The sequence below is a fragment of the Triturus cristatus genome, unplaced genomic scaffold (genome assembly GCF_964204655.1).
Source record: "Triturus cristatus unplaced genomic scaffold, aTriCri1.1 SCAFFOLD_159, whole genome shotgun sequence".
NCBI lineage: Eukaryota > Metazoa > Chordata > Amphibia > Caudata > Salamandridae > Triturus > Triturus cristatus.
The window spans coordinates 1,078,684-1,094,349 of NW_028188236.1; the positions used below are offsets into that span (position 1 = coordinate 1,078,684).

Consider the following 15,666-nt stretch of genomic DNA (forward strand, 5'->3'; position numbering starts at 1 on the left):
CTCTACCAGTGTACACTAGGTACCCAGGGCATTGGTGTATCTAAGGCCTACCAGGGGCTGAAGCATGTATTGTGCCCCCTCTGGCCTGGCCTAACAATTTGACACAACTGGCTGATCACTCAGCTGGGGTAAGTTGGTGTATCCACCTCTTACTTAGGTGTAGTATACCTATACCTAACCTTAAATGGGACACATGTTAACCTATGAGCCACTCCTATGGCAGGCCTTAACAATCCTGAAGGCAGAGTGCTTGGTTTCATGTGAGATGGTGCTCTGGCATGAGCTGAGCCTGTCTGCAGTGGTCGGAACAACTTCCTTCTACCGTTTCCAGATATCGCCATACCATATACTCTTAAGTGCATTATGAACCTCGCGGTTAAATGCTATCTTTGGTTTGGCTTTATCAAAACATGTCGAGTAAGGTGTCATACGAATTGGAATACTAACCCCTCGCCAATTCTGGCAACGGGGTTAGCATTCCAACCTTCTAGAGGGACACAACATGTACAGAACCTGAAACCCGGGTAAAATCAGACATAGCCTCAGCTCTACAAAATGGACGCTGCCACCACCGACACAAGTCTGCCCTCCTGCTGCTGGGAGTCCTTCCAGCTTGGGAGACGTGGACAAAGGGTTTCCTGCCAGGGGAGGTGCGAGCACCACCCCAGACAGGATTTTGTGTATTGGTCAGGTAGGGCTTGAATAGAATCAGACATGCCTGAGGCTCACAAGGAGCCTCGGTGCATATGCCAGTTCAAACCGGTCCTGGGGCACACCAGCCCCGGACCTGGGGCGAGCTGGACAAAGGATTAGGGGTGTAACCACCCCCCTTCCTGGTCCCACCCTTAGGGAGGGACCTAGCAGGTAGTCCGGCCCCTAGAATCCGCTTAAAGGTAGGAGCTGTGTCCTAAGACTTCAGACATCCTGGAATCAACTTAACACTAAGAAGAAGACGGGAACTTCGATGTTCTGCTGCACAGAAGACTGAAGGAATTCTCCCCTATGGTCAGGGAGTGACCATCTTGCTAACGCAAGCACCAACCAGCGAATCGACGTCTGCTTTGCCACCGCCTCCCGCCGGAGCCCAAGCCCAGAGACCGACAAAAACTGGACCTACAGACTTCTCACAGCCCGATCCACAGTCCCTGCAAAGAAGGAACCCGTGGAGGCACCGAGACACGTGGAGCCAGCCATCTTGGTAGACACTCGTCAAGCTGCAAGCGCGACAACAGAGGCTCCCTCCGAGTTGTGCTTTGGGTCCTGAGAAGCCCGACACCCAAGCAGCATCTGCACCAAAGGTGAGCCCTCCAGCATCTCCACGATCTGCGTGGGGCCCCTCTGCACTTTGCAACTCGACACGCCTAACTGGTCCCTGGCCCGTTGGCTAGTGGCCATCTTGGCGACCCTTTTTAAAACTAGGATGCTGGTCTGGTTGCTCCAGACTGGCCCTTGCTTCCCTCCAAAGGAGCAGCCCCTCTGACATTGCTGGTCAGAGCTACAAGCTTTCTTCACTTCCTGCGACTTCTGCTTTTGCCAAGGCTTGTTTGCTTCTTTAGAGTCGCCGATACCGCCGACTGCGAGAGCCTGCGTGGGACAGCTCGTGAACTGACTCCTGGATGTCGTCAACCTTCAGGGACCACGTGGCTGCAGAGACAAGCTACACCTCTTCACCTGTTTGCATCCGACATCGCCTGGTACCTACCTGGTGCCACGCCGGTCACTGGCTAGTGACTGTGAACACTGTCCCCTCTGCTCACAGGTCTTCTACAACTCCGATCCATCCTTGGATCCACCGCATCTCTTCTAGACCGACCGCCTGCAGCATCTTTGTCATCAGGCTCCATTGAACAGCTAGACGAAACCCGACGCACTTCGAGACCTATGCACCCGCTTCCTGTGGGTGAGGTAAAGCTGGCACTCCGGTGCACAAGTGTAGAGTAACATCTCTAGTGTCTAGGTTTGAAGTCTTGAATTCGTAGTCCAACCAGAAGACCCTTCTAGCAGTAACTTTTAAATTTTTACGCACCCATTGAAAACCTATGGGAGCCCGCGTGTAACTTTCCTCACTGCACACACGACCCGTGGACCTCCTGGTCACTAACTGAAGTTAGCTCCTTGTAGGCCCAGCGATTCTAGAGGCCCTAGGCCTTTTCCCTTTCCTGTTCGTGGTAATTATACCACTATTTTATTATATGGTTTGAGCGGCCACCAGGGCCTATCCATATAAAGTGCAACTTCTGTATATTGTGATACTTTCTTGTTTAACGATTTATGCTCCTGTACTCATAAAGAGTCTAGGGGATGCTTTGAGTAATAAATACATATATATTTTGAATATATATCTGTGTGGTGACCTTTCATTGGTATAAAGGGGGGTTACCTATGGTAAAACAGCTTGCTTAACACGCTTAAACGAGTTTAGCCTCAAAGACTGCTTAGCCTACGCTACCACTAGGGCAGCTGGTCCGAAAAGGTTGACTTACAACCACACCATAAGGGTTGCTTGGCATGGTACAAAATGGTCACTTTAACTAGTGAACATCATATACCAGGCCAACTTCTCACATTGGTGAGCAGCGGTCGGATTTGAGCTTGCTGTGTTTTACCTCTGTAATCTCTTTGTTACCAATTGAAAGATCATACAGGTACCTTTAGGTACATATAAAACAAGATAGTTATATACTTTAAGTTCTACTGAACTTAGTTGTTGTAGAGCAAAGGGAGTAGCACACCCTGACTACAACTACTAGATAGGTTTAGTAGGAAAACCCAAGTGTAGGTAGTTGCAACACATCCACCCACACTTAAGAGCAATGGCTGGGGCAGAGGGGTCCAACGTACCCATCTCTGTCAAGAGTGACCCCCAGAGGGCACCATCCATCTTTGCTACCCTAAACCAGAATGAGCTCAGGCAGTTGGCTAATTCTAGGGGCCTTAAACAGCCCAAGAACCCTATCTCTGCTGAACTCAGAGAACTCTTGCAAGCTGATGAAGATCAGAGAGCTCTCAAGAAAGCCTCCCAGTTAGGCCCCTTAGGGACTGGAACAGGAGGCCCTCCTTCTGAAGATGCTACTGAAGCACCCCTTCCCAACAGTCACCCCTTCGATGAGAATCAGAATACAGATCATGAGGATCAGCATAGGGACGAGAATGGCAAAGGGGATGAGTCTGATAGTAGTAGTGATTCTGATGGGAGAAATAGCCCAGTGCCAGGTGTTAAACTTGGCACAGCTAACTTAAGACTATTGGGGAATGACAATGGGTTCCCCCCATTGAATTTGTCCAGTGGACTTAACCAGGGGTTTGGGAGACAGAGGAATCACTCAGGTGACTCCAATGCCCTTCATGCCTCTAGAGGCTCTTAGGGTCAGTCCAGAAGAAGGATGACCAGCCCTCAGAGGAGGGAGCATGAGGCCAGAATGCAGGAAGCCCAGCTGAGGATCAGGAAACAGGAGCTAGAAGTAGCCCTGATGGAAGAGAAACTGAGCAAGGCGAGGCAACCTAGAGAGAGTGGGTCTATACCCACTGGTGGCAGCATTGTCCCTAGGGACAAAGATAGGGTCTTTGATAATAGGAACCTGTCCAAGGTTGTGCACCCCTACAAAAGTGGGGATGATATCCACAAGTGGATGACTGCTCTTGAGAGAGCCTGCAAAGTGCAGCAGGTTCCTGAGGACCAGTGGGCAGCAATCGTATGGCTCTCCTTTGAAGGTAGAGGCAGAGATAGACTCCTCACTGTTAGAGAAGAGGATGTCAGAAACTACAGAGCCCTGAAGAGTGTCCTGGTTGATGGGTTAGGCTTAACCACTGATCAGTACAGGTTAATGTTCAGAGACACCCAGATGACACAGACTCAGGACTGGTCTGAATACATTGAATGTGCCTCTAAGGCTTTGGAGGGTTGGTTGCTGGGAAGTAAGGTATCTGATTATACAGGATTGTACAATTTGATGATGAGAGAACAGATTTTAAATAACTGTCAAAACCAGCAACTGCATCAACACTTGGTTGACTCGGATCTGACCTCTCCCCAAGAATTGGGAAAGAAGGCAGACAAATGGGTCAGAACCAGGGTTAAGCAAAAGAACCAGAACCAGGGCCAAGGGGGTGATCAGAAGAAAACAGACCAAAAGGGTGGTGATCAGAAATCCAAAGACCAGAAGTCTTCAACAGGGCCCGAAACTAGTCCTAATGAGGGTGGGTCCCAACAATCTAAAGGAAAGAAGAAAGAAGGTCCAAAGAAACCCTGGTGCAAATCTTGCAAGAATACAACTCACTGGACTAGTGATTGTAAGAAGGGTGGAGCCCCCAACACTGTTGCCCCTAAGGCACCTGCTCCCAGTAGTACTGTTAGCAGTGTTGGTCCCCAGACAAAGGGTGTAGTGGGAATCACTATGGGAACTGAAGGAGATTCTGACCTAGACAGAACCCTTACACAGGCAGTCTTGATCTGTGATGGGGACATGGATTTGTCCCTGACTGTGAGCCCCAGTAATCTGGGCAAGTACAGACAGACTCCCTTGATAAATACAAAAGTGGCTCAAGCCTACAGGGACACATGTGCCAGTGTCACTATGGTGACACCAGGCTTTGTGGAGCCTGGACAGTACATACCAGGTGAGAATTACCTGGTGACCAATGCCAGCAATACCACTACTTCTCATAGTGTGGCTATTGTTAATCTCTCATGGGGAGGGGTAACTGGCCTCAAAAGGGTTGTGGTTAGTGCAGACCTCCCAGTAGAATGTTTGTTGGGCAATGACCTAAAGAGTTCTCTATGGTCCGAAGTGGAGTACAGGACACATGCAGAGATGTTAGGTATATCACCACATGTCCTTGCTGTGACCAGGTCACAGGCCAAAAAGTGCCTTACTGAACCTCAAGTCTTGGATCCTGGAACAATGGACCAAGCACCTACCAAGAAGAAGAACAGGAGGGTTAAGGCTGTGCCTTCCCCCCTGCCTCCAAGTGATGATCAGTCTTCCCAGGAGGATGATCTAGAGAACCCTGAAGGAACTGTCCCTGAAGAGCTTGAACCTGACCAGGTTGAGTTTCTGGGGACAGGGGGACCTTCCAGGGCTGACTTGGGGCAGGCTCAGTTATCCTGTCCATCTCTTGAACCCCTCAGACAGCTGGCTGCTGCTGAGGCTGCTGGAAATGCTCAAGGTACCCATAAAGTGTATTGCGATGATGGGCTCCTTTATTCAGAGGCTAGAGACCCAAAACCTGGTGCAACCAGGAGGTTGGTTATACCTCTGCAATTTAGGGGCTTCCTTCTTACCTTGGCCCATGATATTCCTCTAGCAGGACACTTAGGCCAGAATAAGACTTGGGACAGGCTTGTCCCTCACTTTCACTGACCTCACATGAATGAAGATACCAAGGAGTTTTGTCGCTCCTGTGTGACCTGCCAAGCCAGTGGCAAATCAGGTGGCACAACAAAGGCCCCCTAATACCACTACCTGTGGTGGGGGTCCCCTTTGAAAGAGTGGGAATAGATATAGTGGGTCCCATGGATCCCCCCACTGCATCTGGGCACAGATTTATATTGGTGGTAGTGGATCATGCCACCAGGTATCCAGAGGCAATTCCCCTTAGGACCACAACAGCTCCTGTTGTGGCCAGGGCCCTACTGGGAGTATTCTCCAGAGTGGGGTTTCCTAAGGAGGTGGTTTCTGACAGAGGTACCAACTTCATGTCAGGATACTTGACAGCTATGTAGAAGGAATGTGGTGTCAACTACAAGTTCACCACCCCTTATCACCCACAATGCAATGGGCTTGTTGAGAGATTCAACAAGACCCTAAAGGGTATGATCAAAGGATTACCTGAAAAGCTCAGGCGAAGATGGGACATCCTTCTACCCTGCCTTCTGTTTGCTTACAGAGAGGTCCCACAAAAAGGAGTTGGCTACAGCCCCTTTGAATTGTTGTTTGGGCACCCTGTAAGAGGCCCCCTATGTCTGGTGAGGGAAGGATGGGAGTTACCTCTCAAAAAGCCTAAGCAAGACATAGTGGACTATGTACTTGGTCTCCGCTCCAGGATGGCTGAGTACATGGAGAAGGCATCAAAAAACCTTGAGGCAAGCCAGGCCTTACAGAAAGCTTGGCATGACCAAAAGGCTGTCTTGGTTGAGTTTCAGCCAGGACAGAAGGTATGGGTGTTGGAGCCAGTGGCCCCAGCAGCACTCCAAGACAAATGGTCTGGACCCCATACAATCCTGGAAAAGAAGGGAGAGGTTACCTACTTGGTGGACCTAGGCACTCCCAGGAGTCCCCATAGGGTACTCCATGTAAACAGGTTAAAAGCATATGTTGACAGGGCAGACATGGGCTTGCTCATGGCTACAGATGAGGGACAGGAGGAAGAGAGTGACCCTCTCCCAGACCTGTTGTCTCAGAACCCTGAAGATGGTTCAGTTTAAGGAGTGACCCTTGGAGGCAACCTCACTGAACATCAGAAAATTGAATGTAGACAAGTTCTACAATCATTTCAGCATATGTTCTCACTGATACCTAGTCAAACTGACTGGTGTACCCATGTGGTGGACACTGGTGACAGTCTTCCTGTGAAGAACAAACTTTACAGGCAACCTGACCATGTCAGGGACTGTATAAAGGCTGAGGTACACAAAATGCTGGAACTGGGTGTCATTGAGCCCTCGGAGAGCCCCTGGGCTAGCCCAGTGGTTCTGGTCCCCAAACCTCACACCAAAGATGGCAAGAGAGAGATGAGGTTCTGTGTGGATTACAGAGGACTCAATGCTGTCACTAGGACAGATGCACATCCTATTCCAAGGGCAGATGAGCTCATAGATAAACTGGCTTCTGCTAAGTTTTTGAGCACATTTGATTTGACAGCTGGCTATTGGCAAATCAGGTTAGCTGAGGAGTCTAAGGCCAAAACAGCATTTTCAATCCCAGGAGGACACTACCAATTTTTGGTGATGCCCTTTGGTCTGAAGAATGCACCTGCCACCTTCCAAAGGTTGGTGAATCAAGTCCTTACTGGGTTGGATGACTTTTGTGCAGCATATCTTGATGACATTGCTGTCTTTAGCTCCACCTGGGAGGATCACCTGATCCGCCTGAAGAAGGTACTTGAGGCTCTGCAAAAGGCAGGCCTCACTATCAAGGCTACTAAGTGCCAGATAGGGCAGAGTAAGGTTGTGTATTTGGGCCACCTTGTAGGTGGAGGCCAAGTTCAACCACTGGAGAGTAAGATACAATCCATCAAGGACTGGTCTCCTCCAACCACCCAGACTCAAGTTCGAGCTTTCTTGGGCTTGACTGGGTACTACAGGAAGTTTGTTAAGAACTATGGGTCCATTGTGACCTGAAGAAGGCCATGTGCTCTGCACCTATCCTGAAAAGTCCTGACTACTCCAAAGAGTTTATTGTCCAAACAGATGCTTCTGAGTTGGGTGTGGGAGCTGTGCTGTCACAACTTAATGTAGATGGTCAATACCAACCCATTGCTTTTATTAGCAGAAGGTTGACCCCCAGAGAGAAGAATTGGTCAGCTATTGAGAGGGAGGCCTTTGCTGTGGTGTGGGCCCTGAAGAAGCTGAGGCCATACTTGTTTGGCACTCACTTCAAGATTCAGACCGACCATAAGCCCCTCTTATGGCTAAATCAGATGAAGGGTGAAAACCCCAAACTGCTTAGGTGGTCCATTTCCCTACAGGGGATGGACTTTGCAGTGGAGCACCGGCCAGGTACAGACCATGGGAATGCAGATGGTCTCTCCAGGTACTTCCACTTAGAACATGAAGACGAGACTGGTCAAGGCTAGTTTAATATCCCTGCATTTGGGGGGGGGGGGGGTTGTGTAGGAGAGTAGGGTCTGCTATCCTATGGTCACCCCAAATTTTAGCTTTTTGCTTCACTGGTTTTTGACATATTGAGGCTGTGGGCCTGCTAATCAGACCCCCAGCCTGCTGTTCTCTCTACTAAATTGACACTATGCACTTTAGGTGCATAACCAATTGGAATGGATCACCTTGTGAGCCCCTGTACCAGTGTACACTAGGTACCCAGGGTATTGGTGTATCTAAGGCCTACCAGGGGCTGAAGCATGTATTGTGCCACCCCTGGCCTGGCCTAACAATTTGACACAACTGCCTGATCACTCAGCTGGGGTAAGTTGGTGTATCCACCTCTTACTTAGGTGTAGTATACCTATACCTAACCTTAAATGGGACACATGTTAACCTATAAGTCACTCCTATGGCAGGCCTTAACAATCCTGAAGGCAGAGTGCTGGGTTTCATGTGAGATGGTGCTCTGGCATGAGCTGAGCCTGTCTGCAGTGGTTGGAACAACTTCCTTCTACCGTTTCCAGATATCGCCATACCATATACTCTTATGTGCATTATGAACCTCGCGGTTAAATGCTATCTTTGGTTTGGCTTTATCAATTCATGTCGAGTAAGGTGTCATACGAATTGGAATACTAACCCCTCGCCAATTCTCGTGACGGGGTTAGCATTCCACCCTTCTAGAGGGACACGACATGTACAGAACCTGAAACCCGGGTAAAATCAGACATAGCCTCAGCTCCACAAAATGGATGCTGCCACCACCGACACAAGTCTGCCCTCCTGCTGCTGGGAGTCCTTCCAGCTTGGGAGACGTGGACAAAGGGTTTCCTGCCAGGGGAGGTGCGAGCACCACCCCAGACAGGATTTTGTGTATTGGTCAGGTAGGGCTTGAATAGAATCAGACATGCCTGAGGCTCACAAGGAGCCTCGGTGCATATGCCAGTTCAAACCGGTCCTGGGGCACACCAGCCCCGGACCTGGGGCGAGCTGGACAAAGGATTGGGGGTGTAACCACCCCCCTTCCTGGTCCCACCCTTAGGGAGGGACCTAGCAGGTAGTCCGGCCCCTAGAATCCTCTTAAAGTTAGGAGCTGTGTCCTAAGACTTCAGACATCCTGGAATCAACTTAACACTAAGAAGAAGATGGGAACTTCGACGTTCTGCTGCACAGAAGACTGAAGGAATTCTCCCCTATGGTCAGGGAGTGACCATCTTGCTAACGCAAGCACCAACCAGCGAATCGACGTCTGCTTTGCCGCCGCCTCCCGCCGGAGCCCAAGCCCAGACACCGACAAGAACTGGACCTCCAGACCTCTCACAGCCCGATCCACAGTCCCTGCAAAGAAGGAACCCGTGGAGGCACCGAGACACGTGGAGCCAGCCATCTTGGAAGACACTCGTCAAGCTGCAAGCGCGACAACAGAGGCTCACTCCGAGTTGTGCTTTGGGTCCTGAGAAGCCTGACACCCGAGCAGCATCTGCACCAAAGGTGAGCCCTCCAGCATCTCTACGATCTGCGTGGGGCCCCTCTGCACTTTGCAACTCGGCGCGCCTAACCGGTCCCTGGCCCGTTGGCTAGTGGCCATCCTGGTGACCCTTTTTGAAAACTACGACACTGGTCTGGTTGCTCCAGACTGGCCCCTGCTTCCCTCCAAAGGAGCAGCCCCTCTGACCTTGCTGGTCAGAGCTACAAGCTTTCTTCACTTCCTGCAACTCCTGCTTTTGCCAAGGCTTGTTTGCTTCTTTTGAGTCGCCGACACCGCCGACTGCGAGAGCCTGCGTGGGACAGCTCGTGAACCGACTCCTGGATGTCGTCAACCTTCAGGGACCACGTGGCTACAGAGACAAGCTACACCTCTTCACCTGTTTGCATCCAACATCGCCTGGTACCTACCTGGTGCCACGCCGGTCACTGGCTAGTGACTGTGAACACTGTCCCCTCTGCTTACAGGTCTTCTACAACTCCGATCCATCCTTGGATCCACCGCATCTCTTCTGGACCGACCGCCTGCAGCATCTTTGTCATCAGGCTCCATTGAACAGATAGACGAAACCCGACGCACTTCGAGACCTATGCACCCGCTTCCTGTGGGTGAGATAAAGCTGGCACTCCGGTGCACAAGTGTAGAGTAACATCTCTAGTGTCTAGGTTTGAAGTCTTGAGTTCGTAGTCCAACCAGAAGACCCTTCTAGCAGTAACTTTTACATTTTTACGCACCCATTGAAAACCTAAGGGAGCCCGCGTGTAACTTTCCTCACTGCACACGCAACCCGTGGACCTCCTGGTCACTAACTGAAGTTAGCTCCTTTTAGGCCCAGCGATTCTAGAGGCCCTAGGCCTTTTCCCTTTCCTGTTCGTGGTACTTATACCACTATTTTAGTATATGGTTTGAGCGGCCACCAGGGACCATCCATATAAAGTGCAACTTCTGTATATTGTGATACTTTCTTGTTTAACGATTTGTGCTCCTGTGCTCATAAAGAGTCTAGGGGATACTTTGAGTAATAAATACATATATATTTTGAATATATATCTGTGTGGTGTCCTTTCATTGGTATAAAGGGGGGTTACCTATGGTAAAACAGCTTGCTTAACACGCTTAAACGAGTTTAGCCTCAAAGACTGCTTAGCCTACGCTACCACTAGGGCAGCTGGTCCGAAAAGGTTGACTTACAACCACACCATAAGGGTTGCTTGGCATATTTACAAGGTTGTCACTTTAACTAGTGAACATCATATACCAGGCCAACTTCTCACACCGACCCAGAGAAACATTCCTGGATCCAGGCCTGGAGTGGACCCACCACCCTTTCCAGCGGGTACTCGCGCACCGCACCCAGCTCTCCTCCGGGAAACTTAGTCCATCCTTGGGAAGCGCAGTCCCTAGTCCACCCGGCCCCTTTCTCGAAAAGTGCGACCTTGCCAATGGCACCTGTGCCCCTCCACCTCTGCCAGGGCCACCATCGCCCTCTGCCCGCGTCGAGTGCTCCAAGCCAAGGGGGCGATAGAGAAAAGCCCCAGCCAGCACGACACAGCGCCCGTAGCCTTCCGGGGCCACTGTCGCTGTGCAGTGTAAGAGGGCAGGGGTGCCCATGCCAGGCTGAAACAGGAGTTCGGGGTCGAAGTGGGCACCGCAGGCCTCCGGGGCAACGCTCAGCAGGGGTTTGGCACTATCTTGAGCGGTGGATTCTGCCCACGCAGCCGGGCACCCTGCGGGTCACTGCAGCTGGGGACAGACCCGCTTTGTTTTCCGGTGGTCGATGCAGAGGGGATGGCTGGACCCCTCACAGGATCAGCACAGCTAACTCACTGCCCCTAGAACGCTGCCAAGTACCCAGAAGACCCCCAGACTACACTTTATCTTTGGGCCAGGGGCCCAGGCTCCCTGGAAGTGGCCCCTGGTGTGGAAGGTGGGAAGACCTACAGCAGGGATATTATTTCAGTTCACACCCTCTGGCAGGAAGCAGAAAGCTGAGGTATGTGTGCAGCAACTCCCGGCTCAGAGCATATCCACAAGAGGACATAAAGTGTGTCCAACAGCAGCAGGGGTTACACATGACATTGATTGTTTACAAGGTTGGATAGGAGTTTCCAGCCCCATTGCTAGGTGGTAGCATCTCTACTTGTTGCCAGGCAGCCAGACTCATCCTCAACCTCCTACACAGGACTCACATCTCACCTGTGGGATCTCCACTGGCTCCTGATACACAAAAACGCTCATTTCAAACTCCTCACACACATTCAAGGCACTATACCCTCACACCCCACCTCCATGAATAGTCAGATATTCCACCAACCACCCAGACACGTCCGCTCCACAGGACTCCTACTAACACACATCTGACGCATACACAGAACCAAATCAAGAGGGCGAGCTTCCTCTTACATCACACTTAAAGAGTGGAACAGCCTCCAATTCCACATCAGAGCCTCCTCCGCTCGAATTCTGCAAGACTCCGAAGACCAGGCTTTTGAATTAACCAACCTACCATAGGGATGGCTAGGCACACTCACCTGCTCAGCGCCAGGATACCCTCGCGGGTTATGGTGCATTACAAATACAGATAACATAACAATATAACAGTGCCATTTCACTGGGTGTAGATGCACAAGCAGGCAGTTTGTAGCCACAATGATTGATTATTGTCACAGGATCTTCTGTGGTCTTAATAGTTTGGAGGGGATTTGAAATCATTGGTCTGCGGGCGCGTGATTCCAGTGTTAGAGACAATGATGGCGGAGTGCTTTACTGATATGGTTGAGCATTTCTTAGGAGAGTTATCTTCCAGTTTCCCTGCGGCCTAAAGATACTCTGAGATCGGTTTTACTATTAAAATGGCATGAGCAAGTTGTCATTCAAGACATAGAATCTTCGGAGTCATCAGGAAGCTTTGGATCCATCAGGGCTGCATTCGGGTGTGTGTAAGGAGTTCTGTAAAATTGGTATGTTTTTGTGTGATCTAACTTGGTTTTCATGGCTTGGAGCCTCTTGGTAGCCAACTATATAACATCCGAACTCATCAATTCCTTTCTACTCAGATGTTATAACTACACAAAAGGCACACAGATCATTCTCACAATGGAAAACCAGAACGCGCTTGGAACCTCAAAACTAGGTGACTGCCTTAAAGTCATTGTCCGCTGGATGTTAACAAATCATCTCAGACTTGGCACCTCCAAAACTGAGATCCTAATGGTTGGAGAGTGGGAATCCTATGACCCGTTAACAAACCCTTCTGAGGTATTAGGAACACCTCCAACAACCTCAACGAAAGTAAAAACACTCAGCCTTATCTATGACATCACTAGTAAGTCAAGTAGTAAAAGCAACATATCCTACCATGAGGCGTCTAGGAGATATTGTCCCACACCTGACATTCCCTCAGAAAGTCCAGGCAACTACTTCCGTTATTGTGTCACAACCGATTATGGCAATGGTTTGTACCATGGAGTATCAATTTCAGGTATGAGCCGCCTCCAAAGAATTCAGTTTCCAGGGTAATTACAACTCCTTCTCATAGACTCTCAAAGCCACATCCATCTTGCGCAGAAAGCCTTCACCTCGTTCCCAGTCACCAGAAATTCTACTTTCAAAATTCTCTGTGCCCGATAACATGTCTGCAGACACATTCTACTGCTCACTGCCGTGAGAAAAATGCTTAAGCTGCACGCCATTTCTGGAACAAAATGAATTGAATAACCTCTGTCTCTTTAAGTGTGTAGTAGCTCACGGTGACCACCCCTGCTCCTAAGACCCTAGTCGAACTCCATATATGGAGGACGCTACTGGGCAAACCTGCATGAGAAACCTGCATTAAACTGGACGGATCTAAACCTTACTAAAAAGTATAACCCTATCTCTGTAGGTTCTATTCGTCTAGATGCCACGTGTCCAGAGAAGTGGGCAGGTAGTAAGTGATATATATCCTCTGTGCTGGGTTGGATTAACGGGGGGAAGGCTCTGTCTGATGCATTCTGTTTGTATTTTTGGACTAGTCTTTTCCTCTTGTAGGACTTCAATCAAGGTGACGGCCAGAGAGATTTGATAAAAAAATATCTGGGTGGCATTTTGAGACTGTAACACCAGGTCCAGGTGTGGAAAGTCACACTCTGCAGCTGGGCCAATCCACACGAATTTCCACAGCATCGAAGGAGAGGCGCTTCACTAGCGAGGAAGCTCTAGTGTAGTGGTCTTCAACTAATGTTCACCAAATATTAGTGTTTCACCCGGTATGTCCTTGTTTCTTTGAACTCTGCCAAAAAGCCAAGCTTTAAACTGTGCCTCGTGGATACACAGGCCGTCAATTGGTTACACCTGCGTCAGTGCATAGCTTTACTTGTAGTTCATCTCCAGTATGCAGCTTCAGTAGTAGCCCAGCACCAGTGCATGGCTTTACTTGCAGTCCAAGCCCCAGTACATGGCTTCACTTGTAGTCCAAGCCCCAGTACATGGCTTTACTCGTAGCCCAGACCCAGTGCATGGCTTTACTTGTAGTCCAGCCCCAGTACATGGCTTCACTGGTAGACCAGCCCCAGTGCTTGACTTTACTTGTAGCCCAGCCCCAATGCAAGGCTTTACATGTAGCCCAACCCCAGTACCAGTACATTGCTTTACTTGTAGTTTGACTCCAGTACATGGCTACACTGGTAGCCCTGCCCCAGTGCATGGCTTCACTGGTAGTCCAGCCCCAGTGCATGGCTTTACTTGTAGTCCAAGGCCCAGTACATGGCTTCGCTGGTAGCCCAGCCCCAGTGCATGGCTTCACTTGTAGTCCAGCCCCAGTGCATGGCTTCACTTGTAATGCAGCCCCAGTTCTTGGCTTTACTTGTAGTCCTAGTCCCAGTACATGGCTTCGCTGGTAGCCCAACCCCAGTGCATGGCTTCACTTGTAGTCCAGCCCCAGTGCATGGCTTCACTGGTAGCCCAGCACCAGTGCATGGCTTTACTTGCAGTTCGGCCCCAATACATGGCTTCACTGGTAGCCCAGCCCCAGTGCATGGCTTCACTGGTAGTCCAGCTCCAGTGCGTGGCTGCATTAGTAGTTCAACCACTCACACGGAAGGGGGCCCCTGAAGCAAATAACAGACAGAGAAAACAGGAGAAAAACAGAAAGCCACTCATAACAATAATTCTCTGCTTGTGTACAGAGTCATATAGTGCTAATAGTCACTGATACATTTCAACACACCTGAAACACTGGATTTCCAGAATATAATACGCAAAACTTTAACCCCTTCGATGCCAGGCCTCCCCCCCCCCCCCCCCCCCCCATCCCGTGCTAAACCTTTTTTTGCTATTTGGGGTAGTTCCCTCTTAGGCCACTGTAACTTTTTGACCACATAAGGTATCCACGCCAAATTTGCGTCCTTTTTTTCCTACATCATGGGGATTGTAAAGGTACCTAGGGTTTGTGGATTCCCCTGGAGGGGACCCAGGAAGTATCCAAAATACAGATAAATTTTGTTTTTTGGGGGAAAAAAGGGCTACAGATGAAAGCGTCTGTTTTTTTTCCCTTCAAATGGCATCGAAATGGGTTGTGGTGCTGAAATCACCATCTTCCCAGCTTTCAGGGACAATAAGACCTTTGTCAGAAAATCAAAATATCTTACACAGTTTGGCATTTGTCTGGGACACAGACTATTTTTGCTATTTTTTGTGCTTTCCAGTTAATGGTAGAAATGGGTATGAAAGCAATAATGGATCCTGGATAGCTATACATTTTTGAAAAGTAGACAAAATTCTGAATTCAGCAAGGGGTCATTTGTGTGGATCCTTCAAGGTTTCTTCATAGAAACTAACCGTTGATTATAGGAAAAATTATAAATTAGTTGAAAAAAACAGCCATAGGTGTCAACCTTTTTACCTGTAACTTCTTCTAATTATGAAAGCTGTTTGAAAGCAACATACCGTTACATCCACTGGACCTTTCTGGTTGTGGAGACATATAGGATTTGTAGGTTCACCAAGAACCCGACGAACCCAGAGCCAATAACTGAGCAGCGACTTGCAATGGTTTTTTATTATGTACCAGGTATATAGCAATTATTCTGGGAAAATGTATACATGGAAAAATCGGTATGACAGACAACTATGTATTTCTGAAATGGGAACAAAATATAGAGTTTAGAAATAGTAGATATTTGCACATTTCCGAAATTGGGAATACCCATATAAGCATGAGAAGTATAGGTCATTTTTCAAAATGTAATCACAATTGAAGAGAGGGGGACAAGGAGCTTGTTAGAAAGAGGTCCTGGACCAATGCTCCTAAAGACACATGTAAAGAAATTTAGGTGGTACCAGTTCCTAAAGAGAAGTAAAGGGACAGCAGCCTGTTACGGTT

At 49.2% G+C, this 15,666-nt stretch overlaps 1 pseudogene; it reads left to right on the top strand.

The window, feature by feature from the left end:
- Positions 1-12,127, top strand: part of LOC146769250 (uncharacterized) — a 72,412-nt pseudogene extending 60,285 nt beyond the window's left edge.
- Positions 12,128-15,666: the final 3,539 nt, after the last annotated feature.